Source organism: Rhinoraja longicauda, chromosome 3, assembly GCF_053455715.1.
Source record: "Rhinoraja longicauda isolate Sanriku21f chromosome 3, sRhiLon1.1, whole genome shotgun sequence".
Taxonomy (NCBI): Eukaryota; Metazoa; Chordata; class Chondrichthyes; order Rajiformes; family Arhynchobatidae; genus Rhinoraja; species Rhinoraja longicauda.
The window spans coordinates 97353776-97373986 of NC_135955.1; the positions used below are offsets into that span (position 1 = coordinate 97353776).

Genomic DNA, 20211 nt, shown 5'->3' on the forward strand with positions numbered 1-20211 from the left:
GGCGTCCGTAGTCAGGATCGAACCTGAGTCTCAGGTGCTGCATTCGCTGTAAGGCAGCAACTCTACCGCTGCGCCACCGTGCCGCAGCCATTGGCTCACCTCACGCTGCCTCGGCAAGGCCAGCAACATAATCAAGGACCAGTCTCACCCCGGCCACTCCCTCTTCTCCCCTCTCCCATCGGGCAAGAGGTACAGAAGTGTGAAAACGCACACCTCCAGATTCAGGGACAGTTTCTTCCCAACTGTTATCAGGCAACTGAACCATCCTGCCACAACCAGAGAGCAGTGCTGAACTACTATCTGCCTCATTGGTGACCCTCGGACTATCCTTGCCCAGACTTTACTGGCTTTACCTTGCGCTAAACGTTATTCCCTTATCATGTATCTGTACACTGTGAATGGATCGATTGTGATCATGTATTGTCTGTCTGCTGACTGGTTAGCACGCAACAAAAAGCCTGTGACAATAAACTCAACTCAAGCTGGGAAGGGTGCCTAGATGATTTACGAGGATTTTGGCAGGACTCGAGGGTCTGAGCTACAGGGAGAGGTTGAGCAGGCTTGGACTCTATTCCTTGGAGTGCAGGAGGTGGTGATTTTATAGAGGTGAACAAGATCAGCCATGATCACATTGAATGGCAGTGCTGGCTCGAAGGGCCGAATGGCCTACTCCTGCACCTATTGTCTATCATAAGGCGAATAGATCGGGTAAATGCACAGTCTTTTGCCCAGAGTAGGGGGAATCTTGAACCATAGGATTAAGCTGAGGGGGGGGGGGGGAAGATTTATTAGGAACCTGAGGGGTAACACTTTTACACAAAGGGTGGTGGGCGTACGGAACGAGCTGCCGGAAGAGGAAGCTAAGGCCGGAACTATCGCAATGTTTAAGAAACACTTAGAGAGGTACATGGATAGGACAGGTTTAGAGGGATATGGGCCAAGTGCGGGCAGATGGAACGAGTGTAGATGGGACATGTAGGATGGTGTGGACAAGTTGGGCCGAAGGTCTTGTTTCCACGCTGTATCACTGTATGGCCTCGGTACACGTGACAATAAACTAAATTAAACTGAACTAAGAGAAGTGGAGTGAAATATCAAGCCAGAGGGAGGGATGAGGGGGGTTGGGGGGGGGGGGGGGGGTAAGAACAAAACAGTTTAGTGACAAGTACCCTGGAATGAAAATCCCACTCTGTGGAAAGGGGGCAGGTGTAAACATGTGCTGTTTTGCCGTTTGCATTGCTCGATTCATAGACCCCTTTATTCCACTGAATTTAAGGGACAATAGACAATAGGTGCAGGAGGAGGCCATTCGGCCCTTCGAGCCAGCACCGCCATTCAATGTGATCATGGCTGATCATTCTCAATCAGTACCCCGTTCCTGCCTTCTCCCCATACCCCCTGACTCCGCTATCCTTAAGAGCTCTATCTAGCTCTCTCTTGAATGCATCCAGAGAATTGGTCTCCACTGCCTTTTGAGGCAGAGAATTCCACAGATTCCCAACTCTCTGACTGAAAATGTTTTTCCTCATCTCCGTTCTAAATGGCCTACCCCTTATTCTTAAGAGCTTGTGAATTTCTACCAACCGGAGGCTATAGGTAAGATGCAAGCGTAAGCAGATTATGATAAATTGCTGCTGTTAATGCCAAATCCCTGGGGGAGCATTGAGTTTTTTTAAATTTTCAGGATACTGTCTGTAAGATTTAGCCTTGACACTGGCTGAAGGGATATTTTTTACCCGTTTTATTGCCCCATTATGTTTGTGCGGTGTGTTGCTTTCTTCAGGGACTTACAGAGTGCCTGCTGCTTCCCATATTTGGTGGCAAGAGGTTATTCTTCATTTTCAATTATTAAACAAAGCAAGTGCTCTCCGGAACATGTTTCTGACAAGGCAACAGTGTAAGACTGGCGTTGAATGTAAACGGTTTGATAATTGGAATCATTTTATTCCCCAGAGGGCAGAAAATGGGGATTCATGTGACTTGGGCAGTGTATAACACAGCGGTGTGAATATTAACTCCTCTAACTTCAAGTAACCCTTGCTTTCCCTCTCTCGCCAACCCTCCCCCATCCCAGTTCACCCACCAGTCTGACCCCTGATTAAATCTTATATCTGTATGCTTCATTGTCACGTGTAGGATGGAACTGCAGATGTTGGTTTTACACCGAAACATAGAAAATAGGTGCAGGAGGAGGCCATTTGGCCCTTCATAGAAACATAGAAACATAGAAAATAGGTGCAGAAGTAGGCCATTCGGCCCTTCGAGCCTGCACCGCCATTCAATATGATCATGGCTGATCATCCAACTCAGTATCCCGTACCTGCCTTCTCTCCATACCCCCTGATCCCTTTAGCCACAAGGGCCACATCTAACTCCCTCTTAAATATAGCCAATGAACTGGCCTCAACTTCGAGCCAGCACCGCCATTCATTACAATCATGGCTGATCATCCACAATCAGTAACCTGTGCCTGCCGAGGATAGACACAAAATGCTGGAGTAACTCAGCGGGACAGGCAGCATCTCCAGATAGAAGGAATAGAAGGAATGGCCGAAACGTCGCCCATTCCTTCTAGTCCAGAAATGCTGCCTGTCCCACTGAGTTGCTCCAGCATTTTGTGTCTATCTTTTGCTTCAATGTCTCCCTCCCCTGGCTAACAGTGACCTATTCTACATTTTCCTTGACCTCGTCCTATTTGATGTCTCGTTTTCATACCTTAGATTTTTAGATTTAGAGATACAGCGCGGAAACAGGCCCATCGGCCCACCGGCTCCGCGCCGCCCAGCGATCCCCGCACATTAACACTATCCTACACACACTAGGGACAATTTTTACATTTGCCCAGCCAATTAACCTACATACCTGTATGTCTTTGGAGTGTGGGAGGAAACCGAAGATCTCGGAGAAAACCCACGCAGGTCTCGGGGAGAACGTACAAACTCCGTACAGACAGCACCCGTAGTCGGGATCGAACCTGAGTCTCCGGCGCTGCATTCGCTGTAAGGCAGCAACTCTACCGCTGCGCCACCGTGCTGTCTATATCTTCTTTACCCTTCTATATCTCCATGGCTCCCTCTCCCCTGACTCTCAGTCTGAAGAAGGGTCTCGACCAAAATAGTCACCCGTTCCTTCTCCCCAGAGACGCTGCCTGACCCGCTGAGTTACTCCAGCATCTTGTGTGTCTATCTTTACGTGGCCTTGATAGTGTCCAAGTCGTAATTCGGAAAGCTCTTGCTTTAGTGCAGATGTAAGGCACAGAGGACACTTTCAAAGCAAACCTTGGTGGAATAATTGAGACGCTGAGCCAAAATGCAACATATTGGACCTCCCGGGAGATATTTTAAAGCTCTTCTCAGTATTTCCTTTGTTCTAATAGAGGGAGGAGATCCTAATTCGAGGAAGGACATCCTAGCTATTGAGGCAGCGCAGCGTAAGTTCACGAGATTAAATCCCGGGATGGCGGGACTGTCATATGAGGAAAGATTGGAAAGACTGGGCTTGTATTCGCTGGAGATGAGAAGGATGAGAGGGGGATCTTACAGAGACGTATAAAATTATGAAAGGACTAGACAAGCTAGATGCAGGAAAAATGTTCCCAATGTTGGGGGAGTCCAGAACCAGGGGGCCACACAGTCCAAGAACAAAGGGGAGGCCATTTAAAACTGAGGTGAGAAAAAAACGTTTTCACCCAGAGAGTTGTGAATTTGTGGAATTCTCCGCCACAGAGGGCAGTGGAGGTCAATTCACTGGATGAATTTAAAAGGGAGTTAGATAGAGCTCTAGGGGCTAGCGGAATCAAGGGATATGGGGAGAAGGCAGGCACGGGTTACTGATTGTGGACGATCAGCCATGACCACAGCTGGCTCAAAGGGCCAAATGGCCTCCTTCTGCACCTATTTTCTATGTGTTCTATGTTTTGTAGGGCAAATGTTTATCTTCAAAACACCTTTGTGACTGTGTTACAGTGCATCCTCAGGCAATATGTGGTTGCCCGTACACCAGTACTGGGCTGAATTGTGGCCAGTTTATGACAGGGGTTTTGACTGCCGTCAATATTTGTGCAAATTGAAAGCTTTAGTCTTTGTTAATAACAACCTTCAGTTTACAATGGTGGTCATTTAATAATACAGTTACACAGTTTATTTTATTTACCGAAGTACGGTTAAAAAGCTCTTGTTGCGAGCTATCCAGTCAGCTGAAAGACAATTTGACGGGGGAAACTGAATAATGTATGATTCTATTTCCTCCGTCTTCTTGCTTTGTAAATTCGCCAACAGTGGAATGGAAAGAGTTTGCAGAAGGCGTCGAGTGAATTGGTACTGCAGGTAGTGTGCAGTTTAGATTGGAGAGGCGAGATGCTGGAATCTGGAGCGTAAATCAAAGTGCTGGAGGAACTCAGCGGCTCAGGCAGCATCTTTGTTTAGACAATAGACAATGGGTGCAGGGGGAGGCCTTTCGGCCCTTCGAGCCAGCACCACCAATCAATGTGATCATGGCTGATCATTCACAATCAGTACCCCGTTCCTGCCTTCTCCCCACACCCCCTAACTCCGCTATCCTTAAGAGCTCTATCTAGCTCTCTCTTGAATGCATCCAGAGAATTGGCCTCCACTGCCTTCTGAGGCAGAGAATTGCACAGATTCACAACTCTCTGACTGAAAAGGTTTTTCCTCATCTCCGTTCTAAATGGCCTACCCCTTATTCTTAAACTGTGGCCCCTGGTTCTTGGCTCCCCCAACATTGGGAACATGATTCCTGCCTCTAACGTGTCCAACCCCTTAATAATCTTATACGTTTCGATAAGATCCCCTCTCATCCTTCTAAATTCCAGTGTATGCAAGCCTAGTCGCTCCAGTCTTTCAACATATGACAGTCCCGCCATTCCGGGAATTAACCTAGTAAACCTACGCTGCACGTCCTCAATAGCAAGAATATCCTTCCTCAAATATGGAGACCAAAACTGCATTTGGAGACCAAACCAAGACCTTCTCCCCATAGCCCCTGACACCCGTACTAATCAAGAATCTATCTATCTCCGCCTTAAAAATATCCACTGACTTGGCCTCCACAGCCGTCTGTGGCAAGCTCCCCATAGCTCTCAATTCCCAAATCCCAAATTCCCTAAATGTAATGTTTAAAGCATTGCCGCATTCCAAAAGGCATCCTCTATGGCACCTCATATTTCGCCTGGGCAGCTTGCAGCCCAGTGGTATGAACATCGACTTCTCCCACTTTAGATAGTTCCTCTGTCCCTCTTTTCCCCTCCCCCTTCCCAGAACGGAGCGCGGCAACTTCAACAGACCAGAGACCACACACAAATGTGACCTTTGCAACAGAGCCCGTCACTCCCACATTGGTCTCTTCAGCCACAAGTGACGCTGCTCTAGCCGAGGTGTGGAGCAAGCAGCCAACTAGGATGCGTCACCCATGGTCAGCCTAAGAAGAAGAAAACATTGCTAAATGGGTTACTAAGATAGACTGAAATATCATGCTTGCCTTCATCATTATTGTACCAAAGAATGATCTATTGTGATAATAATCCCTAATGGCCTAGATGAAGCAGACGTGTCGAGAATGTTTCCAGTAGTGGGAGACTCTGGGACGAGAGGGCATGGCCTTAGAACAACAGGACGTACTTTTGCAATGGAGATGAGGGGAATTTCTTTAGCCAGAGTGAATCAGTGGAATTCATTGACGCAGACGGCTGTGGAGACCAAGTCATTGGTTGTTTTTAAAGCAAAGATTGATAGATTCTAGATTAGTACGGGTGTCAAAGGTTGTGGGGAGAAGGCAGGGGAATGGAGTTTAGGTTAGTTCAGAGATACAGCGCAGAAACGGGCCCTTCGGCCCATCGAGCCCACGCTGACCAGCGATCCCTGCAAATGAACACAATCCTTGCTATTGAGGGCGTGCAGCGTAGGTTTACTAGGTTAATTCCCGGAATGGTGGGACTGTCATATGTTGAAAGACTGGAGCGACTAGGCTTGTATACACTGGAATTTAGAAGGATGAGAGGGGATCTTATCGAAACGTATAAGATTATTAAGGGGATGGACACGTTAGAGGCAGGAAACATGTTCCCAATGTTGGGGGAGTCCAGAACCAGGGGCCACAGTTTAAGAATAAGGGGTAGGCCATTTAGAACTGAGATGAGGAAAAACTTTTTCAGTCAGAGAGTTGTGAATCTGTGGAATTCTCTACCTCAGAGGGCAGTGGAGGCCAATTCTCTGAATACATTCAAGAGAGAGCTTGATAGAGCTCTTAAGGATAGCGGAGTCAGGGGGTATGGGGAGAAAGCAGGAACGGGGTACTGATTGAGAATGATCAGCCATGATCACATTGAATGGCGGTGTGTACAGGCTCGAAGGGCCGAAAGGCCTCCTCCTGCACCTATTGTCTATTGTCTACACATATTAGGAACAATTTACATTCACCGTCCGGCGCGGCCTGGAACGTGGCAACTTCAACAGCCTGACTGCGGGAGAAGACGGCAGGGGAAGAGAAAATACATTCTGGCCTTCCATCACAGTGAGGAGGTGACTGGAGGAGACTCACTGTGATGGATGTTTCTTCTTTTGTTTTAGATTTTTTTAGATTTTTAGATTTAGAGATACAGCGCGGAAACGGGCCCTTCGGCCCACCGAGTCCGCGCCGCCCAGCGATCCCCGCACACTAACACTATCCTACACACACTAGGGACAATTTTTACATTTACCCAGTCAATTAACCTACATACCTGTACGTCTTTGGAGTGTGGGAGGAAACCGAAGATCTCGGAGAAAACCCACGCAGGTCACGGGGAGAACGTACAAACTCCGTACAGACGGCACCCGTAGTCGGGATCGAACCTGAGTCTCCGGCGCTGCATTCGCTGTAAGGCAGCAAGTCTACCGCTGCGCCACCGTGCCGTGTGCGATTGTGTGTGAAATTGTTTATTTTTATTGGTCTGTTGCTGGACTGTGGATGACCTTTCATTTCACTGCACATCTTGGATGTGTATCAGACAAATAAACTTGACTTGACTTATACCAAGCCAATTAAACTACAAACCTGTATGTCTTTGTACGGGAGGAAACTGAAGATCTCAGAGGAAACTCACGCAGGTCACGGGGAGAACGTATAAACTCCGTATAGACAGCACCCGGAGTCGGGATTGAACCCAGGTCTCTGGCGCTGTGAGGCAGCAACTCTACCGCTGCGCCACCGTGCGGCCCTCACGACAGATGAGAGAAAAACAGATTAACCATGATTGAATGGTGCAGCAGACTCGTTAGGCCGAATGGCTTAATGCTGCTCCGATGTCTCATGGTAAACGCAAAGAAGTGTGATCATTTGATGAGGTGGAACAGCAGTGGAATTTCCCAATTTAAAATGTTGTGTGAGATGAGACATTGAAGTTGTGTTTTCATTGGGGAATCGCACTGAAAATGCCTGATTGAAAACCTGTTTACTTGTGAGAGACGGGGAACGGGGGGATTTGGATTTATCTGAAGTGCGACCGTCTTTGTGTCTCTTGAAAGTCGCTGTGTTATCAGCCAAAGCAACTAAACTCACTGCAACCCCGAAGACAGACACAAGATGCTGGAGTAACTCAGCGGGTCAGGCAGCATCTCTGGAGAGAAGGAATGGGTGACGTTTTGAGGCGAGACCCTTCTTCAGACTGATAGTCAGGGGAGAGGGAAACGAGAGATATGAAAAGGTGCACGGAGCACATGGATGACAAGGTGTGCAAAAGGACAAATCAAAGCCAGCAACGATGCAGCAGGAAAGGTGGAGCCCGCGATACGATATGATACGATACGATATGATACGATACGATGCGATAGAACTTAATTTATCCCAGGAGGGAAACTGATCTGTCAAAAGTCATAAAAACACAAAATACATGAAACATGAAGTTAAAGTAACGAATGGAAAGAATTGGGGATGTGCAAAGATTGGGGGGGGGGGGGGGGGGAGGGGGGGGAGTCAGTTTAACCCACGACAGAAGGGGAAGGAGTTGTGCAGTTTGATAGCCACAGGGAAGGAGGATCTCCTGTGGCGTTCTGTGCTACACCTTGGTGGAACCAGTCTGTGGGCCATTGGACCAACAATGGTCCATTGTTAGCTGTGGATCAGGTGACAGCGGGCGATACACCCAGTGAACACTGCCAATCCTGTAATTTAGTTTAGTTTGGAGATACAGTGCCGAAACAGGCCCCTTCGGCCCACCGATTATGCGCCGACCAGCGATTCCCCTCCCCCCCGCACATTAACACTGTTCTGCACACACTCGTGACAATTCACATTTATACCAAAGCCAATTAATCTACGAACCTGTAGGTCTTTGGAATGTGGGACGAAAACGAAGATCTCGGGGGAAAACTCATGCTGTCATAGGGAGAACGTACAAACTCCGTACAGATGGCACTAGGGTTGACAACTATCTCACTCCCAAATTAGGGACAAGGTGACGTCACCGCCCCGCGCCCCACGTGACCTCACCCAGCCAGCGGCCACGTGCTCCTGATGTACCAACGGCGGCCGGCAGGCGGGTTACCAGGCAACCACCGATAGGTGGCGTCCGGGCCTCCGGGCCTACACTGTCCAGACCTACACTGTCCAAAGACGTACAGGTTTGTAGGTTAATTGACTGGGTAAATGTAAAAAATTGTCCCTAGTGTGTGTAGGATAGTGTTAATGTACGGGGATCGCTGGGCGGCGCGGACTTGGTGGGCCGAAAAGGCCTGTTTCCGCGCTGTATATATATGATATGATATATGATATGATATACACTGCCTGGAACTACAGTGTCCGGGCCTACAGCGCCCCCTGGGCCTAATACGGGACAAGGGCGGTCCCGTATGGAACAAACCAATTTAGCCCAAAATACGGGATGTCCCGGCTAATACGGGACAGTTTGCGGTATTCACGAGTGTCTTTGCTTTTATCTTTCAGTTTGACCACATCTTGTGCCCGCCATCCTTCCCGTTTCGCAAATCCAGCAATCCTGACCTTGCTTATGGCATCGGCAAAGCCTTGAAGTTTAACAGGCAGCTGAGTGAAGATACCAAGTTCTTGAGACGAGGCAGCCTAGGGGGAGCTCTGACCGGTACGTAAATATACATGTGTCTTTTGAAACGTAGAAAATAGGTGCAGGAAGAGGCCATTCGGCCCTTTGACAATAGACAATAGGTGCAGGAGGAGGCCATTCGGCCCTTCGAGCCAGCACCGCCATTCAATGTGATCACGGCTGATCATTCTCAATCAGTACCCCGTTCCTGCCTTCTCCCCATACCCCCTGACTCCGCTATCCTTAAGAGCTCTATCTAGCTCTCTCTTGAATGCATTCAGAGAATTGGCCTCCACTGCCTTCTGAGGCAGAGAATTTCACAGATTCACAACTCTCTGACTGAAAAAGTTTTGAGTTCTCATCTCAGTTCTAAATGGACTACCCCTTATTCTTAAACTGTGGCCCCTTGTTCTGGACCAGCACCGCCATTCATTGTGATCATGGCTGATCGTCCACAATCAGTAACTGTGCCTGCCTTCTCCCCATATCCCTTGATACCGCTAGCCCCTAGAGCTCTATCCAACTCTCTCTTAAATCCATCCAGTGATTTGGCCTCCACTGCCCTCTGTGGCAGAGAGTTCCACAAATTCACAACTTTCTGGGTGAAAAAGTTCCTTCTCACCTCAGTTCTAAATGGCCTCTCCTTTATTCTTAGACTGTGGGGCCCCTGGTTCTGGACTCGCCCAACATTGGGAACATTTTAGCTTGTCCAGTCCGTTTATAATTTTATATGTCTCTATAAGATCCCCTCTCATTCTTCTAAACTCCAGTGAGTACAAGCCCAGTCTTTTCAATCTTTCCTCGTGTGTCAGTCCCGCCATCCCAGGGATCAATCTCGTGAACCTACGCTGCACTGCCTCAATTACAAGGATGTCCTTCCTCAAATTAGGAGACCAAAACTGTACACAATACTCCAGATGTGGTCTCACCAGGGCTCTATACAACTGCAGAAGAACGTCTTTACTCCTATACTGATATCCTCTCGTTATGAAGGCCAACATGCCATTAGCTTTCTTCGGCTAAGAAGGGGTTGAAAATCCTTTTGTGGTAGTAGCTTGGATAGAGTAGATGTGGAGACGATGTTTCCACTTGTGAGAGAGTCTAGGACCAGAGGTTTAGTTTAGAGATATAGCGCAGAAACAGGCCCTTTTGGCCCACCGTGTCTAATCCTACAATTTTATACATACACCAAGCCAATTAACCTACAAACCTGAACGTCTTTGGAGTGTGGGAGGAAATCGAAGATCTCGGAGAAAACCCGCGCAGGTCACGGGGAGAACGTACATAGCCTCATAATTACAGGTCTTTCTTTTAGGAAGGAGGTGAGGAGGAATTTCGTTGGTCAGAGGGTGGTGAATATGTGGAAATCATTGCCACAGAAGGCTGTGAAAGGCAAGTTAATCGATATTTTTAAGGCAGAGATAGATAGATTCTTAATTAGTACGGGTGTCAGGGGTTATGGGGAGAAAGCAGGAGAATGGGGTTTGGAGGGAGAGATTGATCAGCCATGATTGAATGGCGGAGTAGACTTGATGGGCTGAATGGCCCAATTCTGCTTCTATCACTTATGATCTTAATCTGATTGTTAGAAAATGAATTTTGTAAAATAATAGCAGTTGCCATCCTGCTTGTGTTTCCTTGCTTTCCGGCATGTGTTTTCTTTACTGAGGGTAAAATCCACTGTAAGATTAGTTTTAATCTAATCAGTTGTAATAGAGCTGGATAAAATAGTGAGGGGAATAGATAGAATGAATGCGGAGTGTCTTTTACCTGAGATAGGAGAATCAAGAACCAGAGGGCCTAAGTTTGAGGTGAGAGGGGCAAGATTTAATAGGAACCTGAGGGGCAACTTTTTCTCACGCAGAGGGTGGTGGATGTATGGAACGAACTGACAGAGGAGGTAGTTGAGGCAGGTCATAGAGTGATACAGTGTGGAAACAGGCCCTTCGGCCCAACTCGCCCACACAGGCCAACAATGTCCCAGCTTCCCTCGTCCCACTTGCCTACACTTGGTTCATAACCCTCCAAACCTGTCCTATCATGTACCTGTCCAACCGTTTCTTAAACAATGGGATAGTTTAAGAATAAGTCAAGTCAATTTTATTTGTATAGCACATTTAAAAACAACCCACGTTGACCAAAGTGCTGTACATCTGATTAGGTACTAAGGAAAAAAATGAAACATACAGTAGCACGCAAACAGTTCACAGCGCCTCCTCAATGAGCCTCAAACGCTAGGGAGTAGAAATAGGTTTTGAGCCTGGACTTAAAGGAGTCGATGGAGGGGGCAGTTCTGATGGGGAGAGGGATGCTGTTCCACAGTCTAGGAGCTGCAACCGCAAAAGCGCGGTCACCCCTGAGCTTAAGCCTAGACCGCGGGATAGTGAGTAGCCCCAAGTCGGCCGACCTGAGGGACCTGGAGTTAGAGAGGGGGGTTAGAAGATTTTTGATGTAGGGGGGGGAGTGTCCATTTAGGGCTTTATACGTGAATAGGAGGAGCTTGAAGTTGATTCTGTACCGTACAGGGAGCCAGTGGAGAGAGGCCAGAATCGGGGTGATGTGGTCCCTTTTACGGGTACCCGTCAGGAGTCTCGCTGCGGCGTTTTGGACCAGTTGCAGGCGGGACAGGGAAGATTGGCTGATCCCAGTGTATAGGGAGTTGCAGTAGTCTAGGCGGGAGGAAATGAAAGCGTGAATGATTTTTTCTGTGTCGTCGAATTGGAGGAAAGGTTTGATTTTAGCTATGGTTCGAAGTTGGAAGAAGCTGGCTTTTACCACAGCGTTGACTTGCTTATCAAATTTTAATGCAGAGTCAAATATCATGCCGAGGTTTTTGACATGCAGTTTGACTAGGCAGGATAGACTTCCAAGACTGCCTGTTATCGATTTGATGGAGTCGGGGGGGGGGGGGGGGGGGGCGAATAGGATGACCTCAGACTTGCTCTCATTTAATTGGAGGAAGTTCTGTGCCATCCAACATTTTATGTCCTCAAGGCAGTGTAAGAGGCTGTTTAAATTTGACTGGTTGTTGGGTTTCAGGGGGAGGTAAAGCTGAGTGTCATCGGCATAGCAGTGGAAAGAAATGCCGTGCCTTTGAATGATTTGGCCAAGGGGGAGCATGTATAGAGAGAAGAGAATGGGGCCTAGGATGGAGCCTTGTGGAACTCCGCAGGAGAGGCTAGCTGGAGCAGAGGAATAACTGCCTATGTTGATGGCGAAACTCCTATCTTTGAGGTACGAAGCGAACCAGCTCAGGGCAGTGCCATCAATGCCAACCGCGTACCGGAGACGGTCAATAAGGATGGTGTGGTCCACTGTATCGAACGCTGCGCTGAGGTCGAGAAGGAGCAGGATTGCACAGTCGCCGGTGTCGATGGCGAGAAGCAGGTCGTTGTGTACCTTCAACAAGGCAGACTCTGTGCTGTGGTGGGCTCTGAAACCTGACTGGAAACTTTCCAGGATGGTGTATTGGTGCAGGTAGGGCACTAATTGGTTTAGAATTGCCTTTTCAAGGACTTTTGACAGGAATGGCAGTTTGGAAATGGGTCTGTAGTTGCTAGGCAAGGTGGGGGTCTAGGTTAGGTTTTTTCAGTAGGGGCTGGACCACCGCGTGCTTGAAACTGGTTGGAACAGTGCCAGTGGCCAGAGAACTGTTGATAATAGAGAGGATGCTGGGACCAGCTATTGCAATGACATCCTTCAGAAGGGCAGTGGGGGCAGGATCAAGGGGACAGGTTGCAGGTTTCATAGCGGAGACAAGCTTTGCAAGGGAGGATAGAGTGACGGGTTGGAAGCAGTCCAATTTAGATGAACAGACTAGTGAGACAGCTAGGTCACGGGTGGGAGGGGAAATGTTCATTCTAATGTTCTCAACTTTGTTGGTGAAAGATTTAGCGAATTCTTCGCACTTAGCAGGGGACCCAACTAAGCTGGTACTGGGGGCGGGACATATGACAGAGGTAATTGTTCTAAATAGGACCTTGGAGTTATGAGAGTTTTTGGAAATAAGGTCGGAGAAGTATTGTGCTCTAGCAGACTTTACTGCTTCCTGGTATTTGAGAAGATTGTTTCTCAGAATTTCGAAGGAAATTTGAAGCTTGTCACATTTCCACCTTTTTTCTGATTTTCTGCACTCCCTTCTTAGGGCTTTGGTGGTGTCATTGAGCCACGGCCGACCTTTGGGCTTAGGCTTTTTCATTTTAAGGGGAGCGATAGAATCCAGGATGGAAGAGCAAGTGATATTAAATAAAGAGGCGAATAAGGGGTAGTCCATTTAGAACGGAGATAAGAAAAAACTTTTTCACTCAGAGAGTTGTAAATCTGTGGAATTCTCTGCCTCAGAAGGCAGTGGAGGCCAATTCTCTGGATGCTTTCAAGAGAGAGTTAGATAGAGCTCTTAATGACAGCGGAGAGGGCAGGAACGGGGTACTGATTGTGAATGATCAGCCATGGTCACATTGAATGGTGATGCTGGCTCGAAGGGCCGAATGGCCTACTCCTGCACCTATTGTCTATTGTCTGTTGACGATTGTCCCAGCCTCAACTGCCTCCTCTGGCAGCTTGTTCCATACACCCACCACCCTCTGTGCGAAAAAGTTACCCCTCGGATTCCTATTATCCTATTCCTAGGTACAATAACAGTGCCTGATTTAGAGGGAAGAGGGACGCAAAATGCTGGATTAACTCAGTGGGACCTCTGGAGAGAAGGACCCGAAACCGAAATATCACCCATTCCTTCTCTCCGAAGATGCTGCCTGTCCCACTCAGCTACTCTAGATTTTTGTGTCCATCTTCAGTGTGAACCAGCATCTGCAGTTCTTTCCTACACCACGGCTTTAGAGGGATATGTTCCAAATGCAGGCAAGTGGGACTAGATGAGATGGAGCATTTTGCTCGACATGGACAAGTTGGGCAGAAGGGCCGATGCCTGTGCACAAAATCTTTTATAGTCCAGGAATGATCTACCTCATTTAGACTTGGCAGAGTTGGTTTCTTGGGACATCCTGACTGATAAAATCAATGTTTATTTTTCAGGAAATATATAGATTTTAATTGTTTTTTGTACAAACGTTACGGATGTGAAGTAGAAATATTTTCAACGACAGTAAACAGTTAAAGACACATGAATGTTTTGGGAATGGCGGAATTGGATCATGTGCAGGCAGATGAGATCAGTTTATCTTGGCAGTATGTTCGGCACAGATATAGTGGGCCTCAGGGCCTGTTCCTGCGCTGTACTGCTAGGGTTGCCAACTGTCCCTTATTAGCCGGGACACCCCCTATATTGGGCTAAATTGGTTTGTCCCGTACGGGACTGCCTTTGTCCTGTATTAGGCCCGGGTGGCGCTGTAGGCCCGGGTGGCGCTGTAGGCCCGGACACTGTAGGCACGGACACTGTAGGCCCGGGAGGCGTTGTAGGCCCGGACCATGTAGCCCCGGGCGCCACCTAATGGAGGTTGCCTAGCAACCCGCCTCCCGGCCCGGGCGGCCGCCGTTGTTGGAGTGGGAGCACGTGGCCGCTGGCTGGGTGAGGTCACGTGGGGCGCGGGGCGGTGACGTCACCTTTTGTCCCTTATAAGTTGGCAAACCTATGTACTGTTCTGTTTCATGTATTAGAGTAGAGTTGCCGCCTTACAGCATCAGAGACCCGGGTTCGTTCCTGTCTGTACGGAGTTTGTACGTTCTCCCCGTGACCACATGCGTTTTCTCCGGGTGCTCCGGTTTCCTCCCACACTCCAAAGACGTGCAGGTTTGTGGGTTAATTGGCTACGGTAAAAAAAAATTGTAAATTGTCCCCAGTGTGTTGGATAGTGCTAGTGTACGGGGATTGCTGGTCGGCATAAACTCAGTGGGCCGAATGGCCAGTTTCCATCTTGTAGCTCCTAAACTAAACAAAAAAATTAAAGTATAAGAACTAAATAGGTACAAATCAATAAACCGTAACTGTTTTAATGTCTTCCATTCATTTGGCAGAAACGTTACACATGTAAGAAAAAGTTCAAAATGCAAAAATATCTGAATTTTTTGTTAGAATTAGTACAGACAACAGTGACTTATGATTATTAATGAAATCAATATTTAAGCAGTCTGTGACCATGAGGTGAAATTGGCATTTGCTGATAAGGTTTCCCCTCAGATTCCTATTAAATCTTTTCCCCTTCACCTTGAACCTATGTCATCTGGTTCTCGATTCCCCTACTCTGGGCAAAAGACCCGATCTATTCCTCTCATGATTTTGTACACCTCTATCAGATTCCCCTCATCCTCCTGCGCTCCATGGAATAGAGACCCAGCCTACTCAACCTCTCCCTGTAGCTCACACCCTCTAGTCCTGGCAACATCCTCGTAAAGCGTACAATTTTACTGAAGTCAAGTAACCTGCAAACCTGTACATCTTTGGAGTGTGGGAGCAAACTGGAGCACCCGGAGAAAACCCACGCTGTGAACAAGCAAACTCCGTACAGACATGTGTAGTCAGGATTGAACCCAGGTTCTCTGGCACTGTAAGGCAGTAACTCTACTGCTGCGCCAGCGTGCTGCCCCAAATAATGATAAAGACAATAACATGAATAACATTTAGCGCAAGATTAATTTTTTAACACAGTTTAAGAATAAGAAGTAGGCCATTTAGAACGGAGATGAGGAAAAACTTTTTCAGTCAGAGAGTTGTGAATCTGTGGAATTCTCTGCCTCAGAAGGCAGTGGAGGCCAATTCTCTGAATGCATTCAAGAGAGAGCTAGATAGAGCTAGATAGAGTCAGGGGGTATGGGGAGAAGGCAGGAACGGGGTACTGATTGAGAATGATCAGCCATGATCATATTGAATGGCGGTGCTGGCTCAAAGGGCCGAATGGCCTCCTCCTGCACCTATTGTCTATTGCCTATTGTCTAAGATGAGGTACAGTACAGTCTGATCAAAGATAGTCTGAGGGTCTCCAATGAGGTACATGGTAGGGCAGGGCTGCTCTCTGGTTGTTGGTAAGATGGTTCAGTTACCTGATAACAGCTGGGATGAAACTGTACCTGAATCTGTAGATTTCAATAATCAATTTTTCACTCCAATATTTATGTTGGTACAACAGTGCCAGTCTGTCTAGCTCACGGTACATGGATGAAACCTTGCGGAGGAAGCAACTCCACATGTTGGTTAGGGAGGAAGGATATTCTTGCTATTGAGGGCGTGCAGCATTTGTTTACTAGGTTAATTCCCGGAATGGCGGGACTGTCATATGTTGAAAGACTAGGCTTGTATACACTGGAATTTAGAAGGATGAGAGGGGATCTTATCGAAACGTATAAGATTATTAAGGGGTTGGACACGTTAGAGGCAGGAAACATGTTCCCAATGTTGGGGGAGTCCAGAACCAGGGGCCACCGTTGAAGAATAAGGGGTAGGCCATTTAGAACGGAGATGAGGAAAAACCTTTTCAGTCAGAGAGTTGTAAATCTGTGGAATTCTCTGCCTCAGAAGGCAGTGGAGGCCAATTCTCTGAATGCATTCAAGAGAGAGCTAGATAGAGCTCTTAAGGATAGCGGTGTCAGGGGGTATGGGGAGAAAGCAGGAACGGGGTACTGATTGAGAATTATCAACCATGATCACATTGAATGGCGGTGCTTGCTCGAAGGGCCGAATGGCCTCCTCCTGCACCTATTGTCTATTGTCTATTATACCAAAGATAGACACAAAATGTTGGAGTAACTCAGTGGGTCAGGCAGCATCTCTGGACAATAGGAATGGGTGGCATTTCGGGTCGGAACCCTTCTTCAGACTCAAGAAGGTGGTTGCAACCTTCCTTGTTTCTCAAATCACAAAGCGCAGTTCTTAATATAGATAACTACAGCAAAAATAACTGCAGATACTGGTTTAAATCGAAGGTGGACACAAGATGCTGGAGTAACTCAGCGGGTCAGGCAGCATCTCTGGAGAGAAGGAATGGGTGACGTTTCGGGTCGCCCATTCCCTCTCGAAGGGTCTCGACCCGAAACGTCACCCATTCCTTCTCTCCAGAGATGCTGCCTGACCCGCTGAGTGACTCCAGCATCTTGCGTCTACCTTCGATTTAAACCAGCATCTGCAGTTTTCTTTCCGACAAGGCATGGTAGTTTGAGTCCTCGGATCGCAAAAGCATTGTTCTGTAGTCAGGAAGTAACAAGCAGCTTTGAGTTCAGATCATTGCGTCAATATTGTAGCCCATCCACTGCTTTCAAAAGAATTAAGAGTGTTTAATTGTTCGTATGTGCAGACCCTTGATCGCCCTACAAATGGAAACGTTTAGATGGCGTAGCGATTGCTGCCTGACCCGCTGAGTTACTCCAGCATCTTGTGCCTGCCTTTGCCCTAATTACAGGAAGACTGTGGCTCAAATGCACAACATATTAATATGGTACAGATGTGTCCAAGTGTAATTAACGTTTCTAACGAGTAATATACACAATGCAAAGATGCGTAACACAAATATTTATTATGCGATTATGCATGCATAATACGGAACACATGGGACGCTCATTATGGGCGTGAAATGGTTCCCTGGTACATCTTTTGTCTACGATATTTAATATTTAAATCTCATGGTTGTGTTCATTTTGCTTTTGCTTTTTGATTCTTCTGGGAGTTCCAAAACTGGACGATGAAGATAACATGTATCAGGACCTCGGGAAATGGGAAGTGAGTGGGTTTGTTCGGTGCCTATCAAGATGATTGATTGGACTCCCTTTGTAAAGCAGACAGCTGTCACGTAACGCAGCAAAAAAAGGCCCAAATTGGACAGTCACAATTTTAAATGACCGAGTCGGATTTGTGCCGATGACATCTAATTAACGTGGATCATTTTGTGCGGATCTGCCAGATGATGCCGTTGTTGAAACAAAAAATAAATTAAGCGTAAGAATGTTTGGCGAGACTGTGGTGGAGATGGGGGCAGGAAAGATAATGTTAATTTACAAGATATTTACAACGCTATTGATGGCAGTGGCTTGAATTTTAGTTATGGACCGTAAGAAAGAAGAACAGAATTGGCCGTTCGGCCCGTCTAGTCTGCTCCACCGCTTAGCCTTTACTTTCAGTTTAGTTTAGATTTAGATTTAGAGATACAGCGCGGAAACAGGCCCTTCGGCCCACCGGGTCCACGCCGCCCAGCGATCCCCGCACATTAACAACACTATCCTACACACACTAGGGACAATTTTTACATTTGCCCAGCCAATTAACCTACGAACCTGTACGTCTTTGGAGTGTGGGAGGAAACCGAAGATCTCGGAGAAAACCCACGCAGGTCACGGGGAGAACGTACAACCTCCGTACAGACGGCGCCCGTAGTCAGGATCGAACCCGGGTCTCCGACGCTGCATTCGCTGTAAGGCAGCAACTCTACCGCTGCGCCACCGTGCTGCATGATGATGCCGTTGTTAAAACAAAAAATAAATTAAGCATGAGAATGCTTGGCGAGATGGGAGCAGAAAAGATAATGTTAATTTACAAGAAATTTACAACGCTATTGATGACAGTGGCTTGAATTTTAGTTATGGACCGTAAGTCAGAAGAACAGAATTGGCCGTTCGGCCCGTCAAGTCTGCTCCACCACAGCCTTTACTTTCACTTTAGTTCTGTTGTAATGTGTACCGAGGTACAGTGAAAAGCTTTTTGTTGCGTGCTGACCAGTCAGCGGAAAGACAACGCATGATTACAATCGAGCCATTAACAGTGTACAGATACACCTCATACATACAGCGTAGAAACAAGCCCTTCATACCTGTCCAAATCAATATATATATCACTAAAACTCTCATCTTGTATATACGTATGTTTGTTTGCGCTCGCCCGACATACAACCAAAACGGTACTCGATAGCGCACCAATTTTAGGCCCTCCTTACTCACCATTGGCCTGCGGTTCAAATGGTTGTTATATTTTAAAAGTTAATCACTTTTTAAACTTCAAAAATGATTTTTTAAACTTTAATAAATGCCTTTTCCACTTGCCCTGCCCGTCAGCCGCGCCTGCGCAGTAATACCTCCGTGTTCGACATCACAATGGGAACCCAACGGGTCCGGGCCTACGCAGTTGGGGCCCGATGATCTAATACTTACGTAAGATGGCCGCCGGATTCGCGCATACACAGTTGGGGGAGGGTTGCCGATCGGAGGGGGGCACGGGACCCGCCTGAGTGACGGGAGTGGCGGACAATGAGGAGGGGGGGGGGGTGTGAGGAGAGCTCTCAGTGGGTGAGTATTCACAAAATGCTGGAGTAACTCAGCAGGTCAGGCAGCATCTCAGGAGAGAAGGAATGGGTGACGTTTGGGGTCGAGACCCTTCTTCAGACTGATGTCAGGGGGGACAGGACAAAGAAAGGATATAGGTGGAGACAGGAAGATAGAGGGAGAACTGGGAAGGGGTGGGGGGGGCGGGAAAGAGGGACACAGGAACTATCTAAAGTTGGAGGAGTCGATGTTTATACCGCTGGGCTGTAAGCTGCCCAAGTGAAATATGAGGTGCTGTTCCTCCAATTTGCAGTGGGCCTCACTATGATATTGGAGGAGGCCCATGACAGAAAGGTCAGACTGGGAATGGGAGGGGGAGTTGAAGTGCTCAGCCACCGGGAGATCAGGTTGGTTAAGGCGGACTGAGCGAAGGTGTTGAGCGAAACGATCGTCGAGCCTGCGTTTGGAGCGAAACGATCGCCGAGCTGAGTGTCGTCAGTTGGGGGAGGGTTGCCAGGCCCGCAGGAGAGATTTGGACATCCAGTGTCTTTTAAAAGTGATTAAAGGTTGTCTCTTTTCACTCTGCAATGATCGTTACGTCTCTGACCTTTTGTGTTTTTTCCTGAACTGCAGTTGCATGCCCAGCTCCACGCCTGCAACATCTTTAGGCTTGAGATACAGCGCCGAAACAGGTTCTTCGGCCCACCGAGTCCACACCGACCAGCGATACACTAGCACTATCCTACCCCACACTAGGAACAATTCACAATTTACAGAATCCAATTAACCTACAAACCTGTACGTCTTTGGAGTGTGGGCGGAAACCGGAGCACCCGGAGAAAACCCACGTGGTCACAGGGAGAACATACACACTGCGTAGAGACGGCACCCGTAGTCAGGATCGAACTCAAGTCTCCGGCGCTGTAAGGCGGCAACTCTACCGCTGCGCCACTGTGCCGCCC

At 47.7% G+C, this 20211-nt stretch overlaps 1 protein-coding gene across 2 annotated transcripts in view; it reads left to right on the top strand.

Moving 5' to 3' along the window:
- Positions 1-8976: 8976 nt before the first annotated feature.
- The window catches only part of LOC144592204 (microtubule-associated serine/threonine-protein kinase 4-like), a 344807-nt gene continuing 333572 nt past the window's right edge, over positions 8977-20211 (top strand). For both annotated transcript variants that reach the window (XM_078396718.1, XM_078396720.1), the window contains exon 1: positions 8977-9091. The gene's annotated coding sequence lies outside the window, so the exon portion shown is untranslated. The remainder of the gene's footprint in view (positions 9092-20211) is intronic.